The sequence below is a fragment of the Podarcis raffonei genome, chromosome 10 (genome assembly GCF_027172205.1).
Source record: "Podarcis raffonei isolate rPodRaf1 chromosome 10, rPodRaf1.pri, whole genome shotgun sequence".
NCBI lineage: Eukaryota > Metazoa > Chordata > Lepidosauria > Squamata > Lacertidae > Podarcis > Podarcis raffonei.
In genome coordinates this window covers 59988989-60004378 of record NC_070611.1, presented here as the reverse complement: position 1 = coordinate 60004378, position 15390 = coordinate 59988989, and the positions used below count along the sequence as shown (strand labels likewise).

Sequence of the window (15390 nt, the reverse complement as noted above, 5' to 3'; positions counted from 1 at the left end):
GGAAATGTAGTCCCTCTCGCGTGAGAGGGAAAAGTCGACGGGAAAGGCTGACTGACGGGAGGCGACAACCGGAAGGCAGCCCGTGGCAGGAAGTAGCGTGGAGCAGGAGGCAGGGGGATTTAAGCCTAGTTCGTTGGCTTCCTCAATTCACAATGTCCCTCGTCTTTAATACAGTACGTAGTTGGAAATTTCTGAGGGTCTGGTTGGACCACTTGGTGATTTGTTTTTCTCTTGCCTGTTGTAGCAATTGTAATGCCCTGGGCTAGATGTGTAATGGATTTTAATTGCATTTTAATTCCTCCTTTTTTTACATTGTATTACAATTTGACTTCTGTAGAATTCAGTCGAAATAAATAAATAAATAAGGTGCTACTGGACAATTTTTAATTTTTAAAAATTTATTTCAACTGTGTCACACCAACATGGCTACCTACCAGAATGCAGAATTCAGGTTATTGCAAGTGTTCTTCACAGACATGCCGCAGAACACCTGAACCCAGCTCGGTTTGGGAACACCAAACTCAGGTGCTTTTAAGGCATTACCTCTCCATCCCACCCCACTAACTGGTTTTAATGTATTGTTGCAAAAGCCCAACGCCTGCCAAGGAGTGGCCAGAGCGCATGGCATCACAGGCACACCTACAGGCTCTGCGGCCCTTCGAAGAACAGAAGACACGTGGAGGCTGTCGTGCTTTGGGAAACAGGGTTTATTCACTTATTATACCTTCCATCTGCAGGGAGGGGGTCCAGATCTTACAGCATGGCCCAGAGCATTGCAGGCAGTCTTTCCTTCATTGCCAAGATGGATCTCAGCCATTCTCCCTCTTTCTTATTCCCAGAGGCCCCTTGCCCTCCCCCAGAGCAGTTACCCTGGCAACCCTCCAAATCTCCGGTCTCCGGTCACACCCGGGACAAGGAGTTGTCCTCAATGGCTCTCTGTTTTAATGCTCTGCTCTTCCCTTGGCCAGCCAGGCTGGTTTGAGTAAGGCAACCCAGGAATCCCCTTGGCAGCTTATAGACTCCCTGCATATCACAAAGAACCCAAAATCCTAGCATTTATTAATTTATAGGGTTTAGGGGGATTCCCCTCCCCCATTTCTATAATACCACCCCCTCCTTAGCAAAAGGCAGTCTTCCATGACTGCCCAACATGGTTACTACCAGCATTCCACTGTGCTTGAAAGATAGCAGAAAGTTACATCAAAAACACAAGAAGACATTTAAAAACACAATAACAGTTCCTTTGTAAGTGACCCCCAGCTTCTTGGATTCCTCCAAGCCTTTCTCCGTGAACAGAGTAATTTAAACAAAGCGTTTACTATCCCAACACCACAGCATGCACATAAACAAAAGACATCACAGCGTTTCAAAATCATTGTTGAACTTGCAGGCACAATCCCTTTGTAGGTCAGTTCACAGTTCCAAGAGCGGAAACCCCCACACCTCTTCTTGTTGTAGTAGCTGGGTTTTCCACAGAGTTTCTACTCTTGAGTAAAGCAAACACGGTTCTCAGTCCTTGTTGCTTAATTCACAGGTTCAGTCCTTCTGGGGGCTTCCTATGCTTCTGGGGTCTCCCAGCAGATTGTGTACGAATGCCTCCCTCCTCTAGCCCCCCTAGGCTGCCACTGGGGGTACTAGCTACTGTGTTGGGGCTGTGGTTCTGTTCCCAGAGCCCCACAGGCTGGTCCCGCTGGTTGTTGGGCCACCCAGTACAGAGAATAGCTCTTGTATTTGCACGTTGGCATTAAATATTTTGACCACAAGCCTTTTGTCTCTCGTTCAGAAAACCGCTTTCTTCAATATTAAAACAAACAATCAAGCAAACCTCACACACAACACAGTCCGTATAAACCCCTCTAATTTAACCCTATTTCAGCAGGAGAAAGTTAAGTATATCAACAACATTCCCACAGAAGTCCATGTAATCAAGTCCAGGATGAAACAGAACAGCCTGCTTCTATAAGAGAAACGAATAGTAACGTGTTTTTGTACTTTGCTCTTGTGTCCTGTAGGGTGCAGTGTGGAACTATGCAAGACCAACATCTTCAACTTCCAAGATAGCCACCCAAAACAACAATTGGATATTAAGAGGCTTATTTGAATTCAAATAGGTAACCATCACTAATGCACAACCACATACAAAACAGCAAAATAACTTTTACTTTGAAATAAAATATTTAAAAAACCAAGTTGCATGGGAACCAAAGCACTAGCGAAGATGTTAGTATCCCAATTTTGGTAACCTATGTTTTTTTGTGGGGAGGAATGCAACTGCCATCAAGAATGCCCTTTGCAGTGCAATCTTATGCATGCTTACTCAGAAGTACAGTCTACTGTCTTCAACAGGGCTTATTCCCTGGTAAGCCTGTATAAAACCTTATCCTCAGTCTGGAATATGTAATTTGTGAATGCCGTTCATGTGGATGGGACAAGTGTATGGGAGCTCATTTTAAATCAAGTGTACAATAAACCTGATTCAAAAAAACAAAACAAAGACAGACTAGGGAATAATCTCAAGGAGAATAAAATAATAGGAACATTCTGTAGGTGTACCATGAATTATTTTCTTATGTGAACTGGAAAACGCATTTACGCCCTGCTTTGACAAAAACTTATCATTTAGTCATTTTCTGACCACTTCCCATATGCACTTTCAAAACCTGCTTAGAGGAAAGTTACATGAATCATAGAATTGTAGAGCTGGAGGGGTCCACAAGGGTCATCTAGTCCAACCCCCTGCAATGCAAGAATCTTTCACCCTGTCTCATACTCTACCAACTGAGCTATACGTGAGAAACAGGTAATGCAGTGAAAAATTAGATGGCTACCTCACATGGATTCAAAGCTCTCCACAAGAACTGGAAACCCGCAGGCTGAATTGGCTATTGGATTGTGGCGTTGGATACACAGCTCAGTGGTAGTGCCTATTGTTTGGATACAGAAATCCCCAGGTTCAGATCGCAAATTGCTTCCAGCTAAAAGGACTTACGGTGCTAAGTGCTGGGAGGAAACCTCTGCTGGAGAGCCCAGAGATTTGTTGTAGAAAAGTCTTCCCCAGCCTGGCACTCTCCACATGTTTTGGACAACAACTATCATCCTTGAGCATTAGCCAAGCTAATTGGAGCTGATGGGAATTGGAGGCCAACATGGTTTGGAAGGCACCAGTTTGGGAAAGGCTGGACAGGATTTGACTAGATCAGAGATGGAGAGACAAATGCTGCTGGACTTTGAACTCCCATTAGCTCCAGTTGGAATGGCCAGTGTCCAAAAACATCTGAAGGGCCACCAGTTCTCCATCCCTGGGACAGATAGACGAGTGGTGTCATTCGGCTAAAGAAAGCTTTAATGCATAAGACAATTCCAACTTTTCAGGCAGCGTATGACACACAAAATATAATTATGCATTATATTTTTATTCCAAAAAGCAACATTTCCTTATTAGGTTTGGATAGCTTACTTGTTATTGCTTTTTACTGCCTCTGAATTCTCCCCTCCTTTCCCCTCCCCACAACACATATTTCTGAAACTGAAGGCAGAAGGAAATTTGTTTGGACACACAATTTCCGCTTTCACTAAAAATAAGGACAAACTCTCCACATACTATATTTTCTGCTCATGGAGAGGGCTTGTGAAATACGAACAATACATAATAAACAGGAATAAGCAAGATTCCGATCCTAAACAACTGGTATAGCAAAGGTCACTAATAAGACATTTTCTTTCGGCCACTCCCAGTTCACATCAGTAAGTCCGTTCCTCAACAAAATAATATATACTTCCATTGCCTATTTTTTCACTGAAGTGGCAAACTCATGTTTACTTTAAAAAACAAAACCCAAACCCTGTATTTGGGCTATTATATCTGCAGCTTGGAGCTCATAAATTTGTGTGGTTCTCCCTTCTACATAGAAAACAAGCATGTCGAGATGGATAGTCTAAAACCCTTTTACCTCACACCTTTTTCTGTTTTCAGGGGGCACATACGTGTAAGAGAACTTAATAATTGGAAGAGTTCCCACTTCCAATCTGAAGTGGTACAGCCCAGACATGAGGCTACCACCTCAGTAAGAACAGGTCTTAGTCAATAGACCACTGTGAGAACAGAATGCTGGACTAAGACAGGCCTTTGGCCTGTTCCAACCTAATTATTATTATTTTCTTAAGAGCTGTTAGTATCTCTGCTGATAGTTGGTTTAACCCAGTTATAGTCTTAATCATTTCCAGTTCTATAGCAGTAAGTTCCAATTATCAGTACTCTAGGGGGAAAGCTCCTCCAGCGTTATCAAATATGTGCTTCCTTTTTGTTATTTTTTCAAGTTACTAGTTTTACATTTCTCTCAACTTATTTAACCTGAGCTTTTTAAAAAAAAAGCAGAAAAGAATATTTCATATTGCTGTGTATGGAAGGCATTCCTCGCTCCCTGGCTCACGTTTTGTGATCTTGGATTTTGCTTAGTATCTTTGCTAAAAAAAACCTCTGGACCAGAGTTGCCACAAGGTGCAGTAACCGAAGAAACCAGTGAGTAGAAGGAAAAGCTGGACCCTTTGCTGTGCAACTGTTGTATGTGGTTTTAGTCACTCATTTGGTTTGGTTTTTAATGCCCCATCACCCAGTGCAGCTCAAGGGTATTTAGAAATATAGGCACATGCAGTAAGGCCTCCAGGACAAATCACCTCAAACGTTAATCCAGATCGGAACAGTACCGGTCACAGGGCCACAGGGTTGGGGGTGGGCAGTCTTCCGAGCTCCTGGCCTCTTCTGTGTTAGTGGGCTGCTAATTAGAGATTAGCAACACTAAGACTCTGAGCTGGAAGGAGCAACGCCACGCAGCTAAGTTTGAAGAGAAAGAAATAGTCACAGCTTCTCATGTTGAAAAGAAGAGGCAGCCATAGCAATGTCATCAAGAGGGGTAGCACACCCTAAAACCAACTGAGAGGAGCATGAAAGACAGGTAGGGATCACGGAATTGTACTGTGTAGTTTGCAGGCATGTTTAGCTCATTGAATGCAAAACTCCGCTTTGCTTGATTGGAATGTTTTGGCTCTTTGAACTGAAGTCCAGGATGTATATTGGAGACCCTAATTGTTATTCATCGGCAACTATGAGAATGGATTGTTGTGATTAGCGCATGCTTGGCATACAATGTAGAACTATGCCTTTCAGCTTGTAATGGGCCAGCAGTCTAGTTCAATTAATTAATAGGGTCTGGATTGTCTTCCTTTCTTTGCTGTTGATAGTGGCCTGGTTCACCACATAACACTAAACCGTAATTTAGCAGCTAAATTTTAGCATTATGCAGCCAAGGCTCAATGAGCCCAACAAGGTGTTCATATGCTACCCCTCTCCTTTCCTGGCTGATTTCATAATCCAACTATGGTAGGCTTATTAGAAAACAGATGTGATGTTTGTTTTTTAAAAAACCAAGGATCCCTAGTTCAACTGTAATGCTAAACTGAGATCCCACTGAGAACTAAACTTGGGAGATGTCCTTCTCCTAGCCATGTGGGATGAGGAGAGGGGAGGGAGAGCATGCTAGCCTGATGCTTCCCTCAAGCTTGTTACCGTCTATCCATGTAGCACTAAACCATGGTTTATCACTGTGTGCTAATAATGCAGCCAATCAGAGAAGCCTTTGGAATTACACTTTTCCACTCTATGTGTGGGCCTCTCCTGACTGTTTTCTTTCTTGTTGTTGCTGTTGTTTCATTTTGTGGGTGTATCCTGCAACACTGGCACATTACTAGTGCATTAATGCATTAGTATACAGGACCATCCACAAATCATTCCACTTTATTAGTTGTTCTGTGACGCTTCCCCAATATTCCCACACAACAAAAGCAGGACATAAAAAATAACCCAGAACATTTGTGGTGTGTGTGTGTATAGGATTTCAGCCAAAAGTTGTGGAACATGCACTGATCGGGAACAAAGCAGTATGACTGTCCCAAAACCTTGAAGCTGCTAAGAGTATTGAAAGCAGGATATCACGCAACTGGCCTGATATCACTGGGAGCACAAATAATTATGACGGCACAATAAAAAGGACATCTGGACTTTACATCAAGCATGGGTTGGATTGGATGCTCTGCACAAACCCTTCCAACTCTATGAAACAGTAAGAATAGTGAAGGCAAAGTCTTATCAGGATGTGGACAGAGTAGACAATAGACTTGATAGACCATGAGCCAGATTTTGGTAAACCACCTAGTGCTGGAATTCTTACAAAGAGTGCTGCACTAATCTAATCCAGTGCAAGGCTCTTCTTTAAGCAAGAATGTACACACAGGATCATTTGACACGGATTAGTTACGCCTTCACTATTAAGAGATTTTTGGTGTGCATGCACTCTTGTTTTGCAAATTAAGAATGTCTTGGAGTAGATCTAGCCAACACTCAATTGTGTTCCCACTGGCATTCTTTCAGTTTCATCCATGTATGATTAAGAGGAGCCCTGATGGATCAGGCCAGTGGCAGATGCCTGTGGGAAACTCGCAAGCAGGACCAGAGCACAAGAACTCTATCCCCTCCTGCTGTTCCCAGCGAGTGATATTCAGAAGCATCCTGTCTTGGGCTGTGGAGAGTAGAGCATATCCTTCAGGGTTAGTAGCCACTGATAGTCTTGTCCTCTATGAATGTGTCTAATCCTATTTTAAAGCCACCCAACGTTCTTTTTTCCCTAAGCCTCTAGAGTTTCTAGTCCATTTGATCTGGTGGAAATGTCATCCAGTCTTTCGCCCTATAATACTCTGGTTCCTGCCCGGATTCTAATCTCTGCGGGCCACCATTATTTAAATTTTGTCGTGTATATACGCTTCTCCACTTCCTTGCTCTTTTCATTGAAGTTCATCCGTGGTCCTCCTTTTACACTCAGATTTATTGGCAGGCTGCGTGAATTAGCACTGTAGTATCTTTATTTACATTGTACAGATGGAATGTCAGAAGAGCTTAGAAGAACTCAGAAACCAAGAAAAAGCCAGGAGCCACTATTGCCTTCACTTACTATTGTTTCTCTTGCTGTCTGCCACCCATGAGGTGGTTAATGAAAGTCTGTTTTGCAAAAGCTGGCAGTTCTCTGCGGTTGCTAGGATACATTGCCCTGCTCTCAAGGAAGGATCAGCTAATTAAAGATTGTTCTGATGATGAAATGTTTCTATATTCGTGTTCCATTGGTCAACGGCACTGTCACTCAAGTTTTCAGCTGGGGAATATCTGGGTGGAATTCTGTAATTTACTGAATGCGTCTGCTGTGTATTGCTTGTGTTAGTAGTTTTTTCATCCTTATATCCCAGTTCTAATAAACATGGCTATCTAGAAGCAAGTCCTGCTGGGATTCAAGAAAGGTAATTTAGGATTTCAGCCTGAAAGGCAGATTGAAAATTTGTAGTGTTCAACCTGTAGACGCAATAGATATTTGGAAGCAGTTTATACATTTTTATAAGTCACATTTTGCATGTGTCCCTAAAAAGGCTCTTGCAGGCATAGAGCTCTACTAAGTACATCTTGAAAATCAGCCTTAATTTTAATTTTTAAAAACCCACCGAAACAAGTTTCTAGCCTTCATGCTTACTTACTGGAAGGTAAAACACAATCCACATGGCTTTTTCTTTTTAGGCAGCAATCCTGTATTCAGTTACCTGGAAATAAAATGCCTTGAAGTCAACGGGTCTTACTTTTGAGTAGACTTGACTGCATGCTTCGGCATGGAAAACCACACTTTCTTTCTCCTTACCGGCCGGTTCTCCTTCCTCAAGAGGTGTTAGAGCAAAATTGGATACAGCTGCAACTGGGATTAGATTTCTAATTAGTTAACTGTCTCTGCACACAGTTGCTTACTTTTCAGTGGGGGTGGGAAGGGCAGCGGCAAGAAATCTGACCCTGACCTTCTTCTCCTACCTTTCAACTGTAAGTGAAACCTGAGCTTCAAGGACAGAGGGTTCCTGCATACCTCTGTATACTCTGCATTAAAAGGAATGGAATTATGTGCAAAATATCCTACCCTCTGAAAAGAAGCCAAAATTCTGAGCCTTGGCTAAATAATGCAAGTAAAGCATGTTTGCATAACAGTGCTTATTTTGCATAATTCAGATTGCTTCTGCTGGGTACTGGAAGTGCCAGATACAGCCCTGACTGAATACCCCTCCCCTCCTGGTCTGTGAGAAATCCTGCTCAATCCTCTGCCCCTCCCCGGCTCCTGAAATCTCATCAACTATTATCCAAACAGTTTCAATGTTATATTTGCAGACTTAAGGGCTAGAAAGTTTCTGGGCTCTTTTTAATAAAAATTAAGCCTGTGGTTTTTGGGATGCGCTTAGTAGCAATATCTGTGATTGCAATAGTCCAGTGTAAGAGCTGGCAACAGCTGCAGCTTGCTGGTCAAAGCTTAGCGGAAGGGTGAAGGTGGTAAGAGTGTTTACCTTGCATACAGAAGCCCTTAGGTTCCATCCCTGGCATCTCCTGGTTGGGCAAGTTAAGACCCCTGCCTTCAACCCTGGAGAGCACCTGCCAATCAGAGTGGGCAACTCTGAGGTAGGCGGAACAAACTGCCTGATTCGCCTACAAGGAAAAAGCACACCAAGAACTCAGGCCAATGTAAGTTTCAATAGTGGGAGTGGTCCCTACTCACAACCCAATAATCAATAGAAACAAAAACTAATCCATTCAAAAGTATGTATTATAATAAAGATTACAAACTCAAACAGAGATTACAAACTCTAATAGAGATTATAAACTCAAACTCAAAGAGATATGTATAAAACTGTAATTCGTTACAAAGATGTTCTCCTTTTCACTCAACAATAACGTAGATCCTTATTATTTATCAGCTTGCAGATGGAGACTCAATTTCAATCATTGAGCAGAAGTCAGTGATGTATTAGAAACCAGGACAGGGCCCTGTTTCGATGTATTCACCTTCATCAGCTGGAAGTATCAAATATTACATGAAAATACATTTAAATTCTAAATTATCATGAATTATACAACTTTTTCCTTGATTCGCCTACAAGGCAGCTTCCTGTGTTCCAAATGCAGCTTTAATGAAATTGGGGAGGAAGGTTAACGGGTCATTTGGCAGAGAAGTGTTGCCCATGGTTCTGAAGTTCTCAAACAGTACTCTGAGTAGTCTGGAGGTGTTGGCTTCCGTATGGGGCTCATGCTCAATGTCTGCCTCACTCTTGACAGTCAAGTGACACTTAACATTGCACGCACTAGTTCCTTTTATCAGGAAACCCCATAAGGCATATCCTTGAAAGGCTGTTGAAATGTGGGTGCCATGAAAAAAGACCCATGTGATTTGGAGGCCACAGAGGCATGTTGGAGGAAAGGATTCACTAGCAGAATTCTTCTGTGTCTGTATCACTTCAATGGTCCCTGTATGGATTTCATGCTTAGCCCTGGGTCCAGTACTGTCTGGACTGATGGAGTGGAAGTCAGGGAGACCAACACTTGGTGGAGCCTAAGCTAACGTTTGGCAGAGACAACTAATTCTGGCTTTGTCCTCCTCCTCCTCCATGCTGAGTTGCACAAGGACAAGGCTGAAACAAGGAGCGGACTGGTGGTTGTAACTAAGGAGGCAGGCAGGTGGGGGCAGACTAAAGTTGGTGTGGCAGTGCCCCATTTGCTCTAACAGACCAACCTGCATGGCATGGAAGGAGTCCCTTTTCAGTTCTAGTACACTGTTTGTGTGAACATGGACTGTACGTGGTGCTTTTAAGTGGATGAGGAGAAAGGCCTGTTGTAGCCATCATTGTTCAACCCTTAAATGAGGCCTGTTTGTATTGTGTGGCCCAACGAGCTAAATGCCAGCATTCATCACTGTGGTAGAGTTAACTAAATTGTGCCTTACAGGATTTGAGCCTTAAAAGGGACATTCACACATGACAGTCCATGAGTGTACAGTGTACTTGTGTACACAAATAACTGAGCTAAACACCCAGAGTTTTTCACACGTTATATTCAACGAGTGTACAGTCTATGTACCTGTGCACACCACAAGTCAATAAATGTACACTCTTTCACGCAAACACTTGTACATTTCATTATTCTTATTTATCACATTTATTCTTATACCGCCTTTATCTTCCAAGGGTCTCAAGGTGGTGTACAATGGTTCTCCTCATCCCCATTTCACCCCCACAACAACCCTGTGAGGTAGGTTAGGCTAAGAGATGGTGACTAGCCCAAGGTCGCCCACTGAGCTTCTTGGCTGAGTGGGGATTCGAACCCTGCTCTCTGTGTGTGGGGTGTGGGTGTGGGTAGGTGTGTATGTAAACAAGCCTATAGCATTACTGGGGAACTTGGGGGCAGGGCTAATTAGAACAAACCTTCTCTTGTGACCTTTTAGACTATTGACACTTTTTTGTATGGTACAGTATAACAATATTAGGAATCGTGTCCCATGTGTCATGGTAACTCCCCCCTCTGGGAGAGTGAAAAAATGACAGCTCTGGCTCATTTCTTTTCCATTTGACTCGTCAACTCAGAACTAATCTTGGGTTAGCGGCAGTGGGCCAGACAAGGAGGAAAGCAGCTTTAAGAGGTTTTATCCTGTCTGGAACTGCCATTCACTGCTTCTGTGCCTCCGGAGAAACTCCCGCCAGGGCCCTTTCAGACTCTCCCAGAAAGGATTACTACAACTTGGATCACACCTCTTGTTTTTTGCATATTTAACCCTTAAAGGATGTTCTGACAGGGCTAGAAGGGGCAAGAGGAATATCGTTTTCAGCACCATATTCTTATGGAGTTTCTTCTGTAAGGCAAAATTCCATTAAGGGATCACAGCTCTCTGGTCAACTCCGGTCTCTTTTATCATTCTTAGTACAGTCATACCTCGGGTTGCGAACGTGATCCGTGCGGGAGTCATGTTTGCAACCTGCAGTGTTCGCAACCGCATGCGCATGACACAATTTGGCACTTCTGTGCTTGCTTGTGACGTCATTTTGTGCTTCTGCACATGCGCGAGTGTCAAAACCCGGAAGTAACCTGTTCCGGTACTTCCGGGTTTGGCACGGACCGCAACCCAAAAACGTGCAACACGCAGCGTTCGTAACCCAAGGTATGCCTGTACGACCCCCGTGAAAGCTATTAATGAGATACAAGCTTCCATCTCCTGGTCCAGAAGGTGTATTTACACATTTAACAATAACTTTCTTTTCTCTGGCCCCAGGCATCAAATCCATATTAAGATTTAGTGAAATTCTAACAATGTCTACTCAGTAGTACTGAATTCAACGGGGCTTACTTTCAGGTAAGTTAGGGGTTAGGATTGCAACCTTGGTGTGCCATATGTATAATACTTGAGCTCAGCAAGGAAGATACTGTCTCCTTTGCTCGTTGTTCAACTTATTAGAGATTATTTTATTTTAGGCATCTATATACCACTTTTATAAGGGACGCAGGTGGCACTGTGGGTAAAAGCCTCAGCGCCTAGGGCTTGCCGATCGAAAGATCGGCTGTTCGAATCCCCGCAGCGGGGTGCGCTCCCGTTGTTCGGTCCCAGCGCCTGCCAACCTAGCAGTTCGAAAGCACCCCTGGGTGCAAGTAGATAAATAGGGACCGCTTACCAGCGGGAAGGTAAACGGCGTTTCCGTGTGCGGCTCTGGCTCGCCAGAGCAGCGATGTCACGCTGCCACGTAACCCGGAAGTGTCTCCGGACAGCGCTGGCCCCCGGCCTCTTGAGTGAGATGGGCGCACAACCCTAGAGTCTGTCAAGACTGGCCCGTATGGGCAGGGGTACCTTTACCTTTATACCACTTTTATCTTCCAAAGTGCTCAAGGTGGTGTACAATGCTTCTCCTCTCTATTTCCTCCTCACAACAACCCTATGAGGTAGGTTAGGCTGAGAGGCAGTGACTGGCCCAAGGTCACCCAATGAGCTTCATGGCTGGAGCAAATGTTGTAAGTAATCTTATTTAAATGGCTTCAGGAAACTGCAATGAAGCATTTGCTTGCCAGATTTGAATCTGTGTAACAAATGTGAACTTACACACTTCCCTGTACCCCTTCCCACCAACCCTACAGATAGCTCTTTCTGTTGCCAGCTGTTCCTGAGGATTTCCTCTCAGGAAAAAGGACTTCCACTTTCTACACATCTCATAGAGAATGTATGTGAGCATTCTTCTTTGGCGATCACTTGTAACCAAGTAAGATTGTCTTCCATGAACACAGTCTTAACAGTGAGTCTATAAGTGACTGTGGAGGCCAATTCTGGATCCACACGTCCTTCCACAGAGGGGATATACGTTTCCGGGTGGGAGTTGATCACGGTGGGGGTTTTCCAAACGTGCCTTCCTCTTAGCTCGTTTCTCCTTTTTGCCCTGCGTTTGTGCTTCTTCAAAGCCCATGACACCTTTGGTAAAGGCTGTTCTCCAATTGGAGCGCTCGAAGGCCAGTGTTTCCCAGTTGTCAGTGCTTTATACCCAGGCATCCCCAACCTTCGGCCCTCCAGATGTTTTGGACTACAATTCCCATCATCCCTGACCACTGGTCCTATTAGCTAGGGATCATGGGAGTTGTATGCCAAAACATCTGGAGGGCCGCAGGTTGGGGATGCCTGTTTATACCACTTTTTAATTATTTGCATTGAGAGCATCTTTAAACTGCTTTTGTTTATCCACTGGTATTTCGCTTTCCATTCTTAAGTTGGGAATAGAGTAGTTGCTTTGGAAGATGATAATCAGGCATCTGAACATGACCAGTCCAATGAAGTTGATGTTGAAGAATCATTGCTTCGACACTGGTGATCTTTGCTTCTTCCAGTAGACTCACATTTGTTTGTCTGTCTTCCCAAGTGATGTGTAAAAATTTTTTGAGACATCTTTGAGTGAATCTTTCAAGGAGTTGGAGATGGCGTTTATACCGTATTTTTCGCACGATTGGACGCACCGGACCATAGGGCGCACCTAGTTTTTTTGGGGGGAAATAAAGGGGAAAAAAATTCCCTTTATTTCCCCCCCAAAAGCAGGTCAGGGAAACCGAACCAGGTCGAGGAACAGCGGGATAGTGGCGCTGCGCCTCCCTGCTGTCCCCCGAGCTTGTGGGGCTGGCTGATGTCTGCCTGGCGCGAGGGGCGCTCTGCTTCAGGGTGCCTCACCCGCCGGGCGGCAGGCTGCTATCCGCAGCGTGGGGAGCCCTGCGGGGAACTCCTGCAAGGCTCCCCACGCTGCGGATGTGTTCCCGAAGCGCCGGGCGCTCTGCTTTCAGGGCACCCGACGCTCCAGGAAACAGGCTGCTATCCGCAGCGTGGGGAGCCCTGCGGGGAACTCCTGCAAGGGTCCCCACGCTGCGGATGTGTTCCCGAAGTGCCGGGCGCTCTGCTTTCAGGGCGCCCGACGCTCCGGGAAGCAGGCTGCTATCCGCAGCCTAGACACGGCAAGCGGAGCGCTAATCCCGAAGCTTGGGGCTGCGGAGCTCAGCGCGCCCCAAGCTTCTGGGTGCCGGCAAGGTCTAGACGGCTAGCGGAGACCTTGCCGGCACCCAGAAGCTTGGGGTGCGCTGAGCTCCGCACGCCCCAAGCTTCGGGATTAATGCAGCGCTCCGCTAGCCGTGGGAGAGCTGGGTCTCCCACAGCTAGCGGATAGCTTCCTGAAGCCTGGAGAGCGAGAGGGGTCGGTGCGCACCGACCCCTCTCACTCTCCAGGCTTCAGCGAAAGCCTGCATTCGCTCCATAGGACGCACACACATTTTCCCTTGCTTTTTAGGAGGGAAAAAGTGCGTCCTATGGTGCGAAAAATACGGTAAGTGGTCCATGTTTCACAAGTGTAGAGTAAAGTTGGTGATAGAAGCATTTTGGTTTCCCTGAGAATGTCCTGGTCCTCAAATACTCTGTGCTTCAATCAGGAGAAAGCTGCGCTCGCAGAGCTCAAGCAGTGCTGGAGATCCTATTAAGCGGGATTGCTTCCAAACTACTCCTAAGGACCATCTGCTTTCAGAGTTCCCTGATAACATCGAGGAACACTGGACAAAGCTAAAAACATCCATTATTGCAGCCTGTGAACAAACTATTGGATACCAAACCAAGAAACACCAGGACTGATTTGATGAGAATGACAGTGAGATTCAACGGATGATCAACAAGAAAAGGAAGACCTTTCAGATCTGGCAAAGAGATAGAAACTACGCCACTAAGGAAAAAAACCTATGCAAAAGCTGAAGTGCAAAGGGAAAAAATCCTATAGTATGTGAAAAGGGGAAAAAATGAAACTGGTTTCTACAGGCCTTGAAAGATACCCAATATCGGTAATAAATGCCCTGCTTCGGCTTTATTTTGCATCCAGAATAGCTGTCAGGATTACTTCATGCTGAGAGAGTTCAGCTCCCCCTGTTTTTTGTCATTATGCTGAGGCACAGACGGTCTCCACCTGTTGTTGGTCACCAAAGTGCAGATTCTGAAAACAGATACCTGCAGTAAAACTGGAACCTGAGCCTGGCAGCAGGAGGGAAATACTCTTAATTAGTATTGGGCAAGAGACCTTTTCATTTTGCAGCTTTCAAGCAGTTTTAAAAGATACTTTGCAATGCCAATGGAAGAGCAGGCCTTGAAAACTTCATCCATTGAGGTATTTCTAGGATCCCATCCAGTTGTTTAGTAAAAATAAAATTCTGGGCATTAATATATGAGGCTGCAATCCTATACACATTTACCTGGGACTAACTCCCACTGAACTAAATGGGGCTTACTTCTGAGTACAAATGTCTATGATTGCCCTGTTAAATTCCATTTCTTTCTCTGAGTCTTTATGGCTGTGAGCAAGTCAATTTAGCCCATCCTATTTATTTATCATTTGCACATCAAGTAGTTCTGGTGCTTGATAAATAATAATGAGACTTGCAGGACACTTGGCAAACTTTTGAGTAGTATTAAATGTACTCTGACCTGATTTTCTGGTACAAGCCCCTGATAAATTACAGCCCTTATTTTGCCAGTTGGGAAGCTTTTTGTTTCAACTCAGGTTGAATTGCTATAGTTGTCTGTTTGCAGGCTCCATCCCCAGCAATCAAATCTCTGGAAGTAACATATTAGACAAGGGCATGGATTACTATTCTTGTTTACAGCATATGTAAATATGATGCACACATGAGCGCTAGCCATGCAAACCATTGAGAAGCCCCACTGTGTCCACCAAGCCTTATTTGCACAGGTAAATATGCACAGGAATGCAGCTTACCATATTGTGTCAGCACACAGCTTGTCATTTCAGACACTGCAGCTGGTGAGATTCACCACGAACTACTCACAGCATTTATTATAAGGCCATTATAATTTTCTAGTGAATCTTTACCTAAAAAGACAACTGTCTTGTTTGCTCTTAAATCAGTGTAGACTGGGCTCTTGCAAAGCCCAATACAGTATATACGAGCAGGCAGAGAAGCATCTCCAGGCAAACAGCCAA

The 15390-nt window shown here is 44.5% G+C and overlaps 1 long non-coding RNA gene across 1 annotated transcript; it reads left to right on the top strand.

Moving 5' to 3' along the window:
• The first annotated feature begins 20 nt into the window (after positions 1-20).
• LOC128421903 (uncharacterized) lies at positions 21-7632 on the top strand. The gene is made up of 4 exons (XR_008332392.1): positions 21-173; positions 2013-2111; positions 4376-4519; positions 6929-7632. It is a non-coding gene; the product is annotated as an uncharacterized LOC128421903 (long non-coding RNA).
• Positions 7633-15390: the final 7758 nt, after the last annotated feature.